This window comes from Chelonia mydas, chromosome 28 (assembly GCF_015237465.2).
Source record: "Chelonia mydas isolate rCheMyd1 chromosome 28, rCheMyd1.pri.v2, whole genome shotgun sequence".
In the NCBI taxonomy this organism is placed as follows: Eukaryota; Metazoa; Chordata; order Testudines; family Cheloniidae; genus Chelonia; species Chelonia mydas.
The window spans coordinates 3,532,658-3,549,156 of NC_051268.2; the positions used below are offsets into that span (position 1 = coordinate 3,532,658).

Below are 16,499 nucleotides of genomic sequence, written 5' to 3' on the forward strand. Positions count from 1 at the left end.
GACCAGTAAGTCTAACATCAGTGCCGGGAAAATTTGTTGAAACAATAGTAAAGAATAAAATTGTCAGACACATAGAAGAACATAAATTGTTGCGCAAAAGTCAACATGGTTTCTGTAAAGGGAGAACATGTCTCTAATCTATTAGAGTTCTTTGAAGGGAGCAACAAACATGTGGACAAGGGGGATCCAGTGGGCATAGTGTACTTAGATTTCCAGAAAGCCTTTGAGAAGGTCCCTCACCAAAGGTTCTTATGTAAATTAAGTTGTCATGGGATAAGAGGGAAGATCTTTCATGGATTGAGAACTGATTAAAAGACAGGGAGCAAAGGGTAGGAATAAATGGTAAATTTTCAGAATGGAGAGGGGTAACTGGTGGTGTTCCCTAAAGGTCAGTCCAAGGACCAATCCTATTCAACTTATTCATAAATGATCTGGAGAAAGAGGTAAACAGTGAGGTGGCAAAGTTTGTAGATGATACTAAACTGGTCAAGACAGTTAAGACCAAAACAGCCTGCGAAGAACTTCAAAAAGATCTCACAAAACTAAGTGACTGGGCAACAAAATGGCAAATGAAATTTAATGTGGATAAATGTAGAGTAATGCACTTTGGAAAAAATACCCCCAAGTATGATGGGGGCTAATTTAGCTACAACTAGTCAGGAAAGAGATCTTGGAGTCATTGTGGATAGTTCTCTGAAGATGTCCATGCAGTGCGCAGCGGCAGTCAAAAAAGTGAACAGGATGTTAGGAATTGTTAAAAAGGGGATCAAGAATAAGGAGAATATCTTATTGCCCTTATATAAATCCATGGTATGCCCACATCTTGAATACTGCTTACAGATGTGGTCTCCTCATCTCAAAAAAGATATACTGGCATTAGAAAAGGTTCAGAGAAGGGCAACTAAAATGATTAGGGGTTTGGAACGGGTCCCATATGAGGAGAGATTAAAGAGGCTAGGAGTTTTCAGCTTGGAAAAGAGGAGACTGGGGGGGATATGATAGAGGTCTATAAAATCATGAGTGGTGTGGAGAAAGTGAATAAGGAAAAGTTATTTACTTGTTCCCATAATATAAGAACTGGGGGCCACCAAATAAAATTAATGGGCAGCAGCTTTAAAACAAATAAAAGGAAGTTCTTCTTCAGACAGTCCACAGTTAACCTGTGGAATTCCTTGCCTGAGGAGGTTGTGAAGGCTAGGACTATAACAGGGTTTAAAAGAGAACTGGATAAATTCATGGAGGTTAAGTCCATTAATGGCTATTAGCCAGGATGGGTAAGGAATGGTGTCCCTAGCCTCTCTTTGTCAGAGGGTGGAGATGGATGGCAGGAGAGAGATCACTAGATCATTACCTGTTAGGTTCACTCCCTCTGGGACACCTGGCATTGGCCACTGTCAGTAGACAGGATACTGGGCTGGATGGACCTTTGGTCTGACCCAGTATGGCTATTCTTATGTACTGGGCAATCTGCTGCTGCAGGTTCTTTGGCAGAGCTGCTTTGTTTCTTGCCCCATTAAGGGTAACTTTCCCGCGCCACTCTGCCGTCACAGGGGGAGGGGCAGAGACCATTGCTGCATACAGGCGAGCCGCATAAGGGCCAGGGCGGATGCTGCAGTCTTGGAGAAGATCCTCCCTTGATTCCCTGCTCACCCTCAGCAACAAGATATCTTCCATTATGAAAATAGCCTGTGGAAAATGTGAGCACACGAATGATTATAAGGCCCCTCCTACAGTGCTGTCTCTCCCCAAGAGCCACGTTCCCAGTGTACAGTATGGTCCTGGAACAGTGATTTCCCCTGCCCCTGCTGTTACCATTTTGGGGGTCTTGTGGTTCATATGTGCTTGTCTGCGGCCAGCCAGTTAGTGATAGGTATGTGCATAGTGGCTGTGTTTTAAATCACTGCATCAGTGCTCTGTGTTGCAAACAATACTGCTTCTGTAAAATGTTGCATTTTGGCTTCACAGATATGACCTTAGGAGCCCAGCCTCCCTCTTTGTTATCGGCAGCTGAACGGCTGTGCAAAATTAGAAAGCGGCCATGAAGAACTTAAGAGAGCTTTCTATGTGATGTCACGATGCACTCCACGGCCAAAAAACCAGAATTGAAGGAGTGGCAGAACAGCGAGAAGGGGGACTGAAAGGAGAACGCGGTGCACCAGATCGAAGCCATAGGGTGGTTCTTAAACGTTATGGAGTGCTAATTGGACATGCTCCAGGCGCTACTTGCACTGCAAACCAAGTAGCTGTGTGCCCGACCTCCCCTGCAGCCACTGTCGCAAAACTCTTTTCCATGCACCCCCTGACACTGTCAACACACTCTTATCAACCACCTGGCTCCAGTCTGTACCTGCTGCATTCCACTCCTGCCCCATCACAGTCCAGCCCTGCAGACTCCCAGTACCCACTACACTCAACACCTGTCTCTCGGCAGTTTATTATTGCTGAAGTACAGTACCCACTGCAATGTACTCCAATGAGTAAGATTGCATGTGATACCTGGACATACACAAATCTTTAACTGTCCTAGGACCTCACCTCCTCATGGGACCCTCCCTTCCCCCATCCCCCACAGTGTTGATGTGGTTTTTGTTTGTTTGTCTCTCTCCTCCAGTGGTTGCTTTTTAATAAAAGAATAGTTTTGGTTTGAAAGCCATCTTCATTCCATTAATTGAAAGCAAACAGAGCCCTGCAAAGCAATAGGCAATTTTCTTAAACCTTCATAGTGCATTGTCTGCACCAATCACCTCCTAGCATTACAAGCACTGCACTCCTGTGCATAGCAACAAATATTCATGGCTTTCGGCTTCAAATTGCTTCCTCAAGGCATCCCTGATCCTTATGGCCCCACACTGCTCCCCTCTAATAGTGCTGATCTCTGGCTGTTCATATTCAGCCTCCAGGCACTGAGCTTCAGTGGTCCAGCCCTGAGTGAAGCTTTCACCCTTCCCTTCACAAATATTACGGAGAGTACAGTATGCAGCAATAAGCATAGGAATATTGTCATTGGCCAGGTCCAGCCTTCCATATAGGCAGCGCTAGCGGGCCTTTAATCAGGCAAAAGCAAACTCAACAGTCATTCTGCACTTGCTCAACCTGTTGTTGAACTGCTCCTTGCTGCTGTCAAGGTGCCCCGTGTATGGCTTCATAAGCCACCACATTAAAGGGTAGGCGGGGTCTCCCAGGATCACAATGGGCATTTCAACTTCCTCTACAGTGATCTTCTGGTCCGGGAAGAAAGTCCCTGCTTGCAGCTTCCTGAACAGTCTAGTCTTCTGAAAGATGTGTGCATCAATGCCCCTTTCCGGACCAGCCTGCGTTAATGTCTGTGAAATGCCCACAGTGATCCACAAGTTCCTAGAGAACTATAGATAAATACCCGTTGTGATTAGTATACTTGGTAGTTAGGTGGTCTGGTGCCAGAATTGGAATATGTGTGCCATTTATCACCCTCCGCAGTTAGGGAACCCCAGTTGTGCAAAGACATCCACAATGTCATGCACGTTGCCCAGAATCACCGTCTTTCGGAGCAGGATGCAATTAATGCCCTGCACACTTCTGTCAACACGCATCCAGCAGTCGACTTTCCTACTCCGAACTGGTTAACAACTGACTGGTAGCAATCTGGAGTAGCTAGCTTCCACTGTGCAATTGCCACGCACTTCCCCAACGACAGGGCAGCTCTCATTCTCGTGTCCTTATGCTGCAGGGCTGTGGTGAGCTCCTCACATAGTCCCATGAATGTGGCTTTCCTCATCTGAAAGCTCTGCAGCCACTGCTTGTCATCCCAGATGTGCATGATGATGTGATCCCACCACTCAGTGCTTGTCTCCCGAGCTCAAAAGCGGCGTTCCACTGTGGTCAGCACCTCCATGAATGCCATAAGGAATCTCGTGTCATAGCTACTACATAGGGTGCGATCAATGTCGAACTCCTCTTGCCTTTGTAGTTTAAGGAATAACTCCACTGCCACTCGTGATGTGTAAGTAAGAGTGAGCAGCATATTGGTCAACAGCGCGGGATCCATTCCTGCAGCCCGAAGAGGCAGAGCGCGCAGTACACCAACCATTGAAAGATGGCGCCAAAAGGCCTGTCTCCCAACACTCTCACAAATCTTGGGAGACAGGCCAGTCCTTGCCTACAGACAGCCCCCCAACCTGAAGCAAATACTCACCAGCAACCACACACCACACAACAGAACCACTAACCCAGGAACCTATCCTTGCAACAAAGCCCGTTGCCAACTGTGCCCACATATCTATTCAGGGGACACCATCACAGGGCCTAATAACATCAGCCACACTATCAGAGGCTCGTTCACCTGCACATCCACCAATGTGATATATGCCATCATGTGCCAGCAATGCCCCTCTGCCATGTACATTGGTCAAACTGGACAGTCTCTACGTAAAAGAATAAATGGACACAAATCAGATGTCAAGAATTATAACATTCATAAACCAGTCGGAGAACACTTCAATCTCTCTGGTCACGCGATTACAGACATGAAAGTTGCTATATTACAACAAAAAAACTTCAAATCCAGACTCCAGTGAGAAACTGTTGAATTGGAATTCATTTGCAAATTGGATACAATTAACTTAGGCTTGAATAGAGACTGGGAGTGACTAAGTCATTATGCAAGGTGACCTATTTCCCCTTGTTTTTTCCTACCCCCGCCCCTCAGACGTTCTTGTTAAACCCTGGATTTGTGCTGGAAATGGCCCACCTTGATTATCATACACTTTGTAAGGAGAGTGGTCACTTTAGATAAACTATTACCAGCAGGAGAGTGGGTTTGTGTGTGTGGGGGGGGGGGGGGGGAGGCAGGCGGGGTGAGAAAACCTGGATTTGTGCTGGAAATGGCCCAACTTGATTATCATACACATTGTAAGGAGAGTGATCACTTTAAATAAGCTATTACCAGCAGGAGAGTGGGGTGGGAGGAGGTATCTCTTCATGCTTTGTGTGTATATAAAAAGATCTTCTACACTTTCCACAGTATGCATCCGATGAAGTGAGCTGTAGCTCACGAAAGCTTATGCTCAGATAAATTGGTTAGTCTCTAAGGTGCCACAAGTCCTCCTTTTCTTTTTGCGAATACAGACTAACACGGCTGTTACTCTGAAACCTGTCAATAGCAAAGTGGGAACTATAATGACAAAACAATACAGAAGTACAGACCTAGACAAATTGGAGGATTGGGCCAAAAGAAATCTGATGAGGTTCAATAAGGATAAGTGCAGGGTCCTGCACTTAGGACGGAAGAACCCAATGCACCGCTACAGACTAGGGACCGAATGGCTAGGCAGCAGTTCTGCGGAAAAGGACCTAGGGGTGACAGTGGACGAGAAGCTGGATATGAGTCAGCAGTGTGCCCTTGTTGCCAAGAAGGCCAATGGCATTTTGGGATGTATAAGTAGGGGCATAGCGAGCAGATCGAGGGACGTGATCGTTCCCCTCTATTCGACACTGGTGAGGCCTCATCTGGAGTACTGTGTCCAGTTTTGGGCCCCACACTACAAGAAGGATGTGGATAAATTGGAAAGAGTCCAGCGAAGGGCAACAAAAATGATTAGGGGTCTAGAGCACATGACTTATGAAGAGAGGCTGAGGGAGCTGGGATTGTTTAGTCTGCAGAAGAGAAGAATGAGGGGGGATTTGATAGCTGCTTTCAACTACCTGAAAGGGGGTTCCAAAGAGGATGGCTCTAGACTGTTCTCAATGGTAGCAGATGACAGAACGAGGAGTAATGGTCTCAAGTTGCAATGGGGGAGGTTTAGATTGGATATTAGGAAAAACTTTTTCACTAAGAGGGTGGTGAAACACTGGAATGCGTTACCTAGGGAGGTGGTAGAATCTCCTTCCTTACAGGTTTTTAAGGTCAGGCTTGACAAAGCCCTGGCTGGGATGATTTAACTGGGACTTGGTCCTGCTTTGAGCAGGGGGTTGGACTAGATGACCTTCTGGGGTCCCTTCCAACCCTGATATTCTATGATTCTATGATTCTAAGTGAGGATTTCACATCCCAGCTATTGATAAGTGAGTTCTTGCCAGACAGGATGCTATCAAACTAAGTTTCCTTTTACATCTTCTAGGCACTTCCCTTTCTCTGGAGGCGATAGGAATACAATCCTGTCCTGATAGTGCCTAACAGCCCAATAGCACCTTATTTCAATGTGACTAGTTTGGAATGTGAGGAGGTGACCGTTCGCTTCCCAGCTTATGGCTGCCTCTGTTGCTTAGCCCGAGCACAGGGCCTCAGACTGTCACAGTAAGAGAAGGACCTTACACCGGCAGACAGTGATTTTGATTCTTTTATACCTCTAGAACTAGCCAAGTGATAAGAATACACCTAAATTCTTAGAGTCTAGGCCTTTACAGACAGGCCTGAATATCTATATCCTAACACCAGCACCCAAACTCCATCCCAGAGCATGCACCCCACCCCCTCCTGCTCCCAAACTCCTTCCCAGAGCTTACACCACCTCCCTCCACACCCCCTCCAATCCCCAAACTCCCTCCCAGAGCCTGAATCCCCACACCCAGTCCAGAACCTGCACCCCTCACCCCCTCCTACAACCTCAGCCACTGCTCCAGCCTGCATCCAGCACCCAAACTCCATCCCAGAACCTGCACCCCTCCCTTTCCCACACAGCCCCTCCCGCCCCCAAACTCCCTCCCAGAGGCAGCACCCCCTCCCTCCGCACCCCCTCCCAGAGCCTGCACCCCACCCCTTTCCCACACACCCCCTCCTACTCTCAAACTCCCTCCAGGAGTCTGCACCCAAATTCCATCCCACAGCCTGCACCCCTCACCCCTCCTACACCCCCACCCCTTGCCCCAGCCCAGAGCCTGCACCCAAACTCCCTCCAAGAGCCTGCACCCCCTTCCTCCACACCCCCTCTCATCCCCAAACTCCATCCCATAGCCTACAACCCCACCCTTTCCCACACATCCCCTCCTGCCCTCAAACTCCCTCCCAGAGCCTGCAACCAAACACCATCCCAAGCCTGTACCCTCACCACTTGGCCCAGCCTGGAGCCTGCACCCAGCACCCAAACTCCCTCCTAGATCTTGAACCCCTCACCCCCACCCCCTGTCCCAGCCCGGAGTCTGCACTGAGCACCCAAACTCCCTCCCAGAGCCCAGCCTCTCACTCCTTCTGCAGCAGAGACAGAGGAGGAGAGAGAGTCCCGAGAGAGGAAGCAGCTGGAGGGAAGCAATGAGTGCAGAGTGCAAACCTACCAGCTCAGGGTCACCCAGGAGTCCAGAAATAACAATAGCTGCATGTCCCATGGTCAGCCCTCAGGACTCTGACTCCTGTCATCGGAGTTCAAATAGCAGTGGGACTTAAAATCCTGCTGTGCTTCTGGTTCAAAATGATCCCACCGCTCTGCCACCATGTCAAGGTTCCCTTCCCACTCTGAACTCTAGGGCACAGATGTGGGGACCTGCATGAAAGACCCCCCAAGCTTATTCTTACCAGCTTAGGTTAAAAACTTCCCCAAGGTACTTTACCTTGTCCTTGAACAGTATGCTGCCATTACAAAGCATTTTAAACAAAGAATAGGGAAAGAGACAACTTGGAGATGTCTTCCTCCAAAATATCCCCCCCAAGCCCTACACTCCCTTTTCTGGGGAAGGCTTGATAATAATCATCACCAATTGGTACAGGTGAACACAGACCCAAACCCTTGGATCTTAAGAACAATGAAAAATCAATTAGGTTCTTAAAAGAAGAATTTTATTTAAAGAAAAGGTAAAAGAATCACCCCTGTAAAATCAGGATGGTAAATACCTTACAGGGTAATCCGATTCAAAACATAGAGAATCCCTCTAGGCAAAACCTTATGTTACAAAAAAACACAAAAACCGGAATATACATTCCCTCCAGCACAGCTTATTTTACAAGCCATTAAACAAAGAAAATCTAACGCATTTTCTAGCTAGATTACTTACTAACTTTACAGGAGTTGGAAGGCTGCATTCCTGATCTGTTCCCGGCAAAAGCATCACACAGACAGACAAAACCCTTTGTCCCCTCTCCTCCAGATTTGAAAGTATCTTGTCCCCTCATTGGTCATTTTGGGTCAGGTGCCAGCGAGGCTACCTTAGCTTCTTAACCCTTTACAGGTGAAAGGGTTTTGCCTTTGGCCAGGAGGGATTTTATGGCACTGTATACAGAAAGGTGGTTACCCTTCTCTTTATATTAATGACAGTAATATGTCCTGAAAATTCTTAGCATGTGTAGAGGACAACTTTCTGATTCATAAAGCTGAGGAAACAACCAGGGGGTTATCCATTTTGGATCTGGTTTTGACCAACAGGGGTAAATGAGTTCAGAATGTGAAGGTGGTTGGGAATGTGGGAGGGAAGTGATCACGATCTGATAGAATTCAAGATCCTGTGGAAAGGAGGACATGCGAACAGCAAAACAAGAGCACTGGACATCAGACGGTTGGATTTCAACCAACTCAGAGAAATAGTTGGCAAAGTCATCTGCAAATGTGATCAGTATGCTCTGTTCCTACATCCAGGTAATTAATAAAGATGTTAAACAACATCAGACCGAGAAGAGGAGGCTCGACTAGATGACTTTTGTGGTCTATCATTCTGTGACCACCTCTGCTCACATTTTCCTATATCTTTCTAGAAAACACAAGAGACCTCCATCAATAATCGAATTAACACATTGTTAAGGGAAAGGCTTCTCTGCAGAGGAGCACTGGAAAAAAGTCAAACCAGGAGCCTGGAGTTGATGAAAAGGCTGCTGTGATGGGCATTGGCAAGGCAGTTGCTTGGGCTGCAATTGCTGCAACACAAAAGCCTGCGCCGCACGTCCTTGGGATTCGCTGGGTGTGTCTGTGCACAGAGACCCTGATAGTGCAATCTCTGTAGGTCTTGCAGGAAATGGAGAGTTCCTCTCCTTTCACCTTCCCTTTAATTGTCATAGATAAAAAATGGAGCAGTTAGAAGAAAAGTCCCAGAGAGCGGCAATGTGGCTAATCTGGCCAAGGCCCTGTTAGTATATAGGCCTGTTTGTTAGCCTGAGATAGAATTTTGTGCTTGATTTTTGATACTCTTATATCCTTGCTAATATGTGTGAACAAAGAACAAAGACACAGTAAGTTGCTTCTGCCCAGCCAGATGGGTTTGTTAGTATAATGGAAAAGTTAAATGATAGAGCTAAAGTGTTACTAGGTATGGTGGGAGTGTAATATGCGAGCTTACACTGGAAGACTGCCTGGCTCCTCTCTCAAGCCACGGTCAAGCAACCAGTTGGGAGGGGCAAGGGGGGGGGGCAGAGGCATAAGACACACTAAAAGCCACAGAACAGCCGGGCCTTGACCGGTACACAACCTCACTTCTTACCTCTCCCATGGGATACAAAAAAGGTGGCACTGAGCCCCGATACTCACGACCCTCCAAAACGGAACGTGACCATAAATTGTAAGGGGTGGGACCAAGGGCATGCACTGCAGGTATATTTGGGCCTGCTAAGAAAGAGGAGGGGGAAACAGGGACATGGATAAAGGCTCTGAGGTGTCAAAGCTGGGAACAGAACACTGGGAAACAGACTCTGCTGGCATGTGGAGCTATGGATATGCTTGCTTGAAACTAATCCCAATAAACATTGCATTGCTCACACTTCGGATTTCTCGTCTTCTGATTTCTGCCTGTGTGACAAGAACCAGGGGAGGGGGTAAAGGGAAGCCCCCTAACAGAAATCTGCTGAGTAAAGAGAAGATTCAGGATCCAGCACCCAGTGGTGCCTGGCTGAATGTGTCTCCTCTCCCCACAGCTTGGTCGATCTTTTGAGGAAATGGAGAAGACTGCCTTTGCCTAGCCATACGTTGCTTGCAAAAGAAACAGGTCTTTTTGGTGACAAGTGTTGAAAGGAGGCACTAGACAAATGTGGAGAAATGAAAAATGTCCCCATAACTGAACTTGCATCCGTGGATACTGAAGCTGCAACACAGAGCACTAAACACTATATAACCACTGCTGGTGTCAGAAAAGTCTCTACCAAAGCTTTTTGCCACCAGCAGGGGCCTCTCTGTGCACAGAACTGCTGGTAGGTTGATGATGGTAACCTTCCTACGAAACCAGGAGATCCTGGCTTGTCCTGCCAGGTCTTCCTTGCTGAACCTAGTGTGTCTGTTGGCTCCTTTTTTGTATCTCTTTTCATAAAAAGAAAAGACCTGTCAGCGCAATCCTTCCTTGCAGCTAAGTCTTGGTGTAATGGGGCATGTCTCACCACTGAGGCGCCTCCTGCTGGCCATCCTGGGAATTATATGGGCTGCTCCAGCAAGCCTTCTCCTGATTGGCTCTCCCAATAAGTCCTTTCCTGATTGGCTGGGTTCAGCACAGCCTCTCCAAGGCTGCCTTAACCTTTCTCCTGCCTGTGGGGGGCAGCCGCCCCACCACACTTGGGAAGTGGCAAATGAGAAGTCTGGAGCTGATGGAAAGGTTACCATGACTCAGAATTGAGCCGAGGTCGCTGCGACTGAAATGCAGAGCACTAACCACTCTATGATCACAGCAGCTGGTTAGAAGCCCTCTGTCAACTCAGCTGTGGTTTTCTGTGCACAGAGAGCCAGACACCTCAAGGTCTTCAAGTCTTGGGGGAAATGGGGAACGTCTGTACTTTTAAATGTGAAGGTCTTGTCTTAGACCATCCAGTAGACAGTTGAAAGCACATTCTTGAGGCAGGCACCATGGCTTAGCTGGCTAAAGCACCTGTCTAGTAAACAGGAGATCCTGGGTTCAACTCCCAGTGGTGCCTTGGTGTCCTTATGGGTTTTGATCTCCTCTGCTCATGTTTTCCTATGCCTTTCTAGGAAACAGAAGAGACCTCCCTTTGCAATCCAAGTAATAGCTTGCTAAGGAAAAGGCTTCTTTAGACAGAAGTGTTGGAAAGAATCAAATCACAAGCCTGGAGCTGATGAAAAGGCTGACGTGACTGGCGCTGGCAAGGCGGTTGCTTCGACTGCAATTGCTGCAACATGAGAGCCTGTGCCACACGTCCTTGTGATTCGCTGGGGATGTCTGCGCATGGAGACCCTGATAGAGAATCTCTGCAGGTCTTGCAGGAAATGGAGAGTTCCTCTCCTGTCACCTTTGTTTTGATCATCATTGATGAAAAACAGAGCAGTTGGGAGAAAAGTCCCAGACAGCGGCACCATGGCTCAGCTGGCCAGGGCACCTGCCGGGTAAAGTGGAGGTTAGGGATACAGCACCCAGTGGTGCCTTGCCAAATGTGTCTGCTCTTCCCACCTTTTGGTCAGTCTTTTGGGGAAACAGAGACAAGTGCCTTTGCCTAGCAATGCAAATGCTTGCAAGAGAAACCGGTCGTTTTTTCTGACAAGCATCGGAGGGAGGCACTAAAAAATGTGGAGACAAGGAAAAGGTCGCCATAACTCAACTTGTCTCCATGGCTCTTGAAGCCACAATGCAGAGCACGAAGCACTATATGACCACAGCGGGTGACAGAAGGGTCCCGCCTCCTGGACTCCCTCTCACACTGTGATGCTTTTGACAAGCTGCGACTCTCTGGCACATATTGCACTTACACAGACAGCCACAGGTAGGGACACACCCAACTGAGTTATATGAATGCTTCTCCCAGCCACGCATAATACCAATGATAGAGAGCCTCCAGCCAGTTCCCCCCAGCTCTGCAGCCTTGCACCCCTGGACTATGCCATCTTGCCCTAGTCAGAAGCCTGAACAGTGTGGGTTTATTACTCAGAGTCCACCCGTCCCCAGGGGTGGCAGGTTTGTATAACTTTTGGTCGTGCCCCCCCGCACCTGCCTAAGGCTCTGGGAGGGAGTTTTGGGTGTGGGAGGGAGAGGGGTTGGGCTCTGGGAGAGAGTTTGGGTGCGGGGTCTGGGCTCAGGCAGGGGGTTGGGGTTCAGGAGGAGGTGCAGGGCAGGCTCCTGGAGGGAGTTTGGGTGAGGGTGTGGGATCTGTGTTGGGGCAGGGACTTGGGGGTGCAGGAGAGGATGAGGGGTGCAGCGTTTACCTCGGGCATCTCCCAAAAGCAGCTCCTAAGCGGGAGGGCCGGGAGCGTCTCTGTGCACCGCTGCCCGCAGACTCCACCCCCTGCAGCTCCCATTGCCACAGATGGCAGAGTTGGCGCTCGAGACCGGGGCAGCGTGTGGAGACCCCCCTGCCTCAGGGGCCACAGGGACGTGCCAGCTGCTTCTGGGAGTGGCGTGCCTTAGCCCCCTTGTGCTGCTGGTGGTGGTTGCGGGGTTCCCCGGGCCCTTTTAAATTGCCCAGGGAAGCAGGCCGGACCGGGGGGACACTCCCAAGGGCCTAACATTGCTTTGCACAATGATAAATCTTGGAACAGGATAGAAATGAAATGGCGGCAGAACCTAAGGAATTAAGAGCCTCCGGATTCTTCTGTGTGCATTGACTCCGAACGGGAGCTGACATTTGACTTGCTTTCTGTCTGCAGCCGGTAAAATATCAGGACAAAGTCATTCCAGTGATTGTGACGCTGGGTTTGAGGAGGCTTTGGTCTTATTAAAATGTAATTAGCATGGTACACTTGTGTTTTTAAAAGTGGCTTCCCCAAGCAATCCCAAGTTGTTCTTCCCACAGCTGGCTGATGGTGGGCAGCAGGGGATCTCCCCGATCTGTGGGGGAATCTCTCTGAGCCCCACTGTCAGTTCTCCAGCCTTTCTCCCCCTAATCACGCACACCCCTCCCCTCCCCATTATCAATGTTTTAGAGTGACCCCTACCTCCCTTTATGGGACACAGACTCTCTGTGACAGAGACTGACTGGGGCTCCTCTCTGCAGGGCCCCAGCGGGGAAGGAAAGAGACAGGGGGCTGGGGGAGAAGACAGGTAGAAGGAGTCAAATGGGGCTAAACCAGAATAGAGGAGATTTTCTTCCTGTTGAAATGTGCTGGAGTCTCGTCGCTGAAAAGCTGCATCTTGAATTCGGTTTGAACCATCCGCCTTTCAATTACCAGGCAAAGGTGTGAACCACAGAGACTGGTAACGACCTACTTCCCAACGCTGCCTAAGAGCACCTGCAGTGGTGCAACTGGTTAATGCAAAGGGGACTGCTGCTGGGGTTATGAGTTCGAGCCTTACCTGGAGCCCTGGTTTCTATTGCCCTTGTAGCTTCCCCACTTGCTTTGCCCACTTCACAGGGAAAGTACCATACCAGGGTAATGAGAGTAAACTCTAAAATGGGAGGTTGGTGCATAGCTTGGGGAACTCCCCCTCCCCTTCCCGTACTACCATTAGCTCCAGGTCGATTGTTCACTGGCAGGGAGAATTGATTTATTTGCTGCTGAGAAAGCTGCCAGGACAGGTCTCCGGGTATCAGATCTCCCGGCTTCTTCCAGCACACCCCAGGCTCCATCACTGCCCCAGTCACTGCTGGAGGAAGGTCCTATATGCACCGAGCTGAAATCTTTCCAAAGCCTTCTTAGTGCAGTTGGCAGTGTGTCAGTCTTGTAATCTGGAGTTCAAGCCTCAGAGAGGGCAACTACTCTTGCTCCCTGCTTCAGATTTTATAAAGGAAATCAGGGAAAAGAGACTAGAGCTGAGTGGTTTCTAGACACCCTCCCATCCAGCTAACATACACAGAGACTTTTCTTAGGCATTAACTTTTCCTTCTCCTTTATGACTCTTTAATGCAGCTGGAAATACCGATTCCAAGAAGCCCCTTTCCACAGAGCACATGATCGTAGTGCAGAGAGAAAGCTGCGGGCTGCCAGGTTGTTGTGGGCAAGTAGCGAAAGGGATGCACAAAAAATCCACTAGGGCCATTGCCCCCCATGCTCACCCCCAAGCAGCTTTGACTCTTGATGACTGTGATGCTGAGATTCCACCTCCTCAGCATCCTCAACCCCCCCTGGAGGCAGGTTCCTGAGACCCCTGTTCATAGTCCTGACCCCAGCCAGTGAGGCATCCCTGCCCAGCCACTCACCTTCTGCCCCAGGAGAACCAGCTGGTGGGCTGCATCCACGGGCAGACAGCTTATACCGCTCCCCTCAGGGCAGCAGCCGCAGCTGTTGGCAGCTAATCCCCTCCTAAGGCTCGGGGGAAGCAGCTGGGGATCACTTGTTATTTCTTCCTCACTGTGTTTGAACACATTTCTCTCTAAAACTGATTTAAATTTAGAGACCCTCCCTCCATTTCTGCTTTATGCCTCATTCCTGTGCAGATGTGAACACAAAGAAACCTTTGTGGACCACTTACAGCTACTTCCCTGAAGATTTTTTAATTTAACAATTGCGGAGTCCTACCCCCATTAAGAACAGTGGATTTCATGCCCAGGAGCTTGGCTAAAGGCAAAATAATGGGCTAAGGTTTGTTACCCCCATGGCCAGTGCTGGAATTCACTATATTATCCCAGCACAAAGGCCGAACTATTGCACAAAAGTTCCTTTCATCTAGTTTTTCTTTTAGTGCCCTCTGCGGCTACGTTATTGTTTGTTCATTCAAGCCACAATCAGAGGTGGGTGTTACCCTGACACACAGGGAAAGTAAAGATGTCTACGAGCATGCAGCGTTTCAGAAATGTACTAAACAGGTTTTTCCTTCCCGCTGTTCAATCGGATTGCAGTGTGTGACTAAACCAGGGAAATCCTCAACCTGGTGCTAGACAGGGCAGTCCCTAGCTATTCTGGGGCCTACACAGCCCCCCCACAGGGTGTGTGTATGGAGCCCCAGGCCTCGGGGGCAGGGGGGGCTGGCTTGGGGGGTAGGGGGGAACCACCCCCCAGCACTCACCAGCGGCGTGACTGGGGCCAGGTCGCTGCACTTCCCGCCACCAGTGAGTGTAGGCCTGGCCCTGCTGCAGAGCTCAGGAGAGTGGGGGGCAGGGCTCGGGCAGAGCAGGAGCGGGGGGCCCTGGGGAAGAGCTGGAGCAGGGGCAGAGCAGCACGCAGCATGCTCCAAATTTCCTGGTGCCCTATGCAGCTGCATACTTTGCATATGGGTAAGGACGGCCCTGGTGCTAGATTAAGACTCCAACCTGCAGTGAATAAGGCCCTGAGAGGCAGACCCTGGGAAAAGTGCCAGGGGGACACGGCCTCTGTTGCTGGTTATAAAATAACAGCAGCCCCAGCTCGAAGGGCAGGAGCTCAATGACTGAACTTCAAGCAGGGGCCCTTTCAGTGCCTCGCTCGCGTGGAAGAAGATTCACAAAACACATCCTGGTGCGACTCAGCAACAGTCACTGATCCTCCACCAAACAAACAAACAAACACCCTCCTCCCAAAGCCCCCAGAACTCTGCCACAGCTGGGGGATTTATGCCAAGAGAACACAACTAGGAACCAAGGCAAGACAAGGTACCAGGGCCAGCTGGCACCTGTGGCCAGGTTGGGGGAGGGGACAGGAAAGGGCTGCAGATGCACAAAAGAGAGTTTCCAGGAGGCCTAACGCTGTAGCTCAGACAGCCAGAGACAGGTTTTTCTGCTCGTGGCTCCCTGCAGAGAAAATGTGTTTCCCTGTAAAAGCACCCCAGCGCGGAATGGATAAACCAGCCACATGGTGGCACCATCTCTTCAGGGCTGGAGCTTCAAGTACAGCCCTGCACAGGGGCTCAGGGCATGTCTACACTGCAATTAAAAACCCAAGGGCTGGCCTGTGCCAGCTGACTCGGGTTCACAGGGCTCAGGCCATTTAATTGCAGTGTAGATGCTCAAGCTCTGGCTGCAAGCAGAGCTCTGGGTCCCTCCCGTCTCGCAGATCCCAGCTGGGATGGAATTCCAGATGGGAGCAGGTTCCCCTGAGCTCACGGGATCTTTCTCCTCTGAAACCTCCTGCATTCTCAGTAACCGTCTCATCTGAAATAGAAGCTGCCATCCTGGAAAGGAAAGAACAGAAAGTAGAGAAAGAGAGAATTCCTCCCTTGCAAACTGTCTGCCTTCCACCATCTCCTTAACTCTCATCCCATCTCACTGGGCTCCCTCTACGCTGCAGCCATGGAGAGGACACCAGGGTTTGGTGTGGTACCGAGCACCAGCAAGGAGAGCAGGGAGTGTGTCTCTAGTCTCCAGTGCTCTCCAGGATTCCAATTCTGGCACCAAGCAGGGTGGAATAGGAGGAATAAACAGCCTAATCCAAGTGCAAAGGGGTGAGGAGCAGGGAGGAGACAGAGCCAGGAGCCACTGAGGGTGTAAGGGAGTTAGGAACATGTGGAGGGGGGTGGATCATGGGAATTATTGGAGATGCATAGGGATACTGCAGGGCTTGGATAGTGCATTTTCTACATTCCTCAGCGGATAGCAAATAGCTGTGAAATTCCCTGGAAGTGTATTTGTGTCTCATTCCCCACTCCCCAAACCAATGGCCAGTCTACATAGAGGATAACAGCCTACTATGGCTGCTACTCTATGAGTTGACATGGCAGACATCTTTGTGGTGGATCTAAAGGCCCTGCTTTTCTGATCACACACTGGCTGGTCAATACAGCTGATCAGAATGGAATTTCTATTTGTTCAATTTTCCTTTCTAAAAAAT

The 16,499-nt window shown here is 49.4% G+C and overlaps 3 protein-coding genes and 1 non-coding gene across 7 annotated transcripts in view; 3 read left to right on the forward strand and 1 right to left on the reverse strand.

The window, feature by feature from the left end:
- LOC102934153 (zinc finger protein 135) overlaps positions 1-2,649 on the forward strand; it is a 190,519-nt gene extending 187,870 nt beyond the window's left edge. Inside the window, exon 6 of the transcript XR_006287749.1 lies at positions 1,966-2,649. The gene's annotated coding sequence lies outside the window, so the exon portion shown is untranslated. The remainder of the gene's footprint in view (positions 1-1,965) is intronic.
- The window catches only part of LOC102943236 (zinc finger protein 883), a 2,438,435-nt gene that overhangs the window by 103,206 nt on the left and 2,318,730 nt on the right, over positions 1-16,499 (forward strand). The window lies entirely within an intron of this gene.
- Positions 1-16,499, reverse strand: part of LOC114020163 (zinc finger protein 501) — a 1,907,800-nt gene that overhangs the window by 69,207 nt on the left and 1,822,094 nt on the right. The gene's annotated exons all lie outside the window — the stretch shown is intronic.
- Positions 10,713-10,786, forward strand: TRNAT-AGU. The gene has a single exon. It is a non-coding gene; the product is annotated as a tRNA-Thr (tRNA).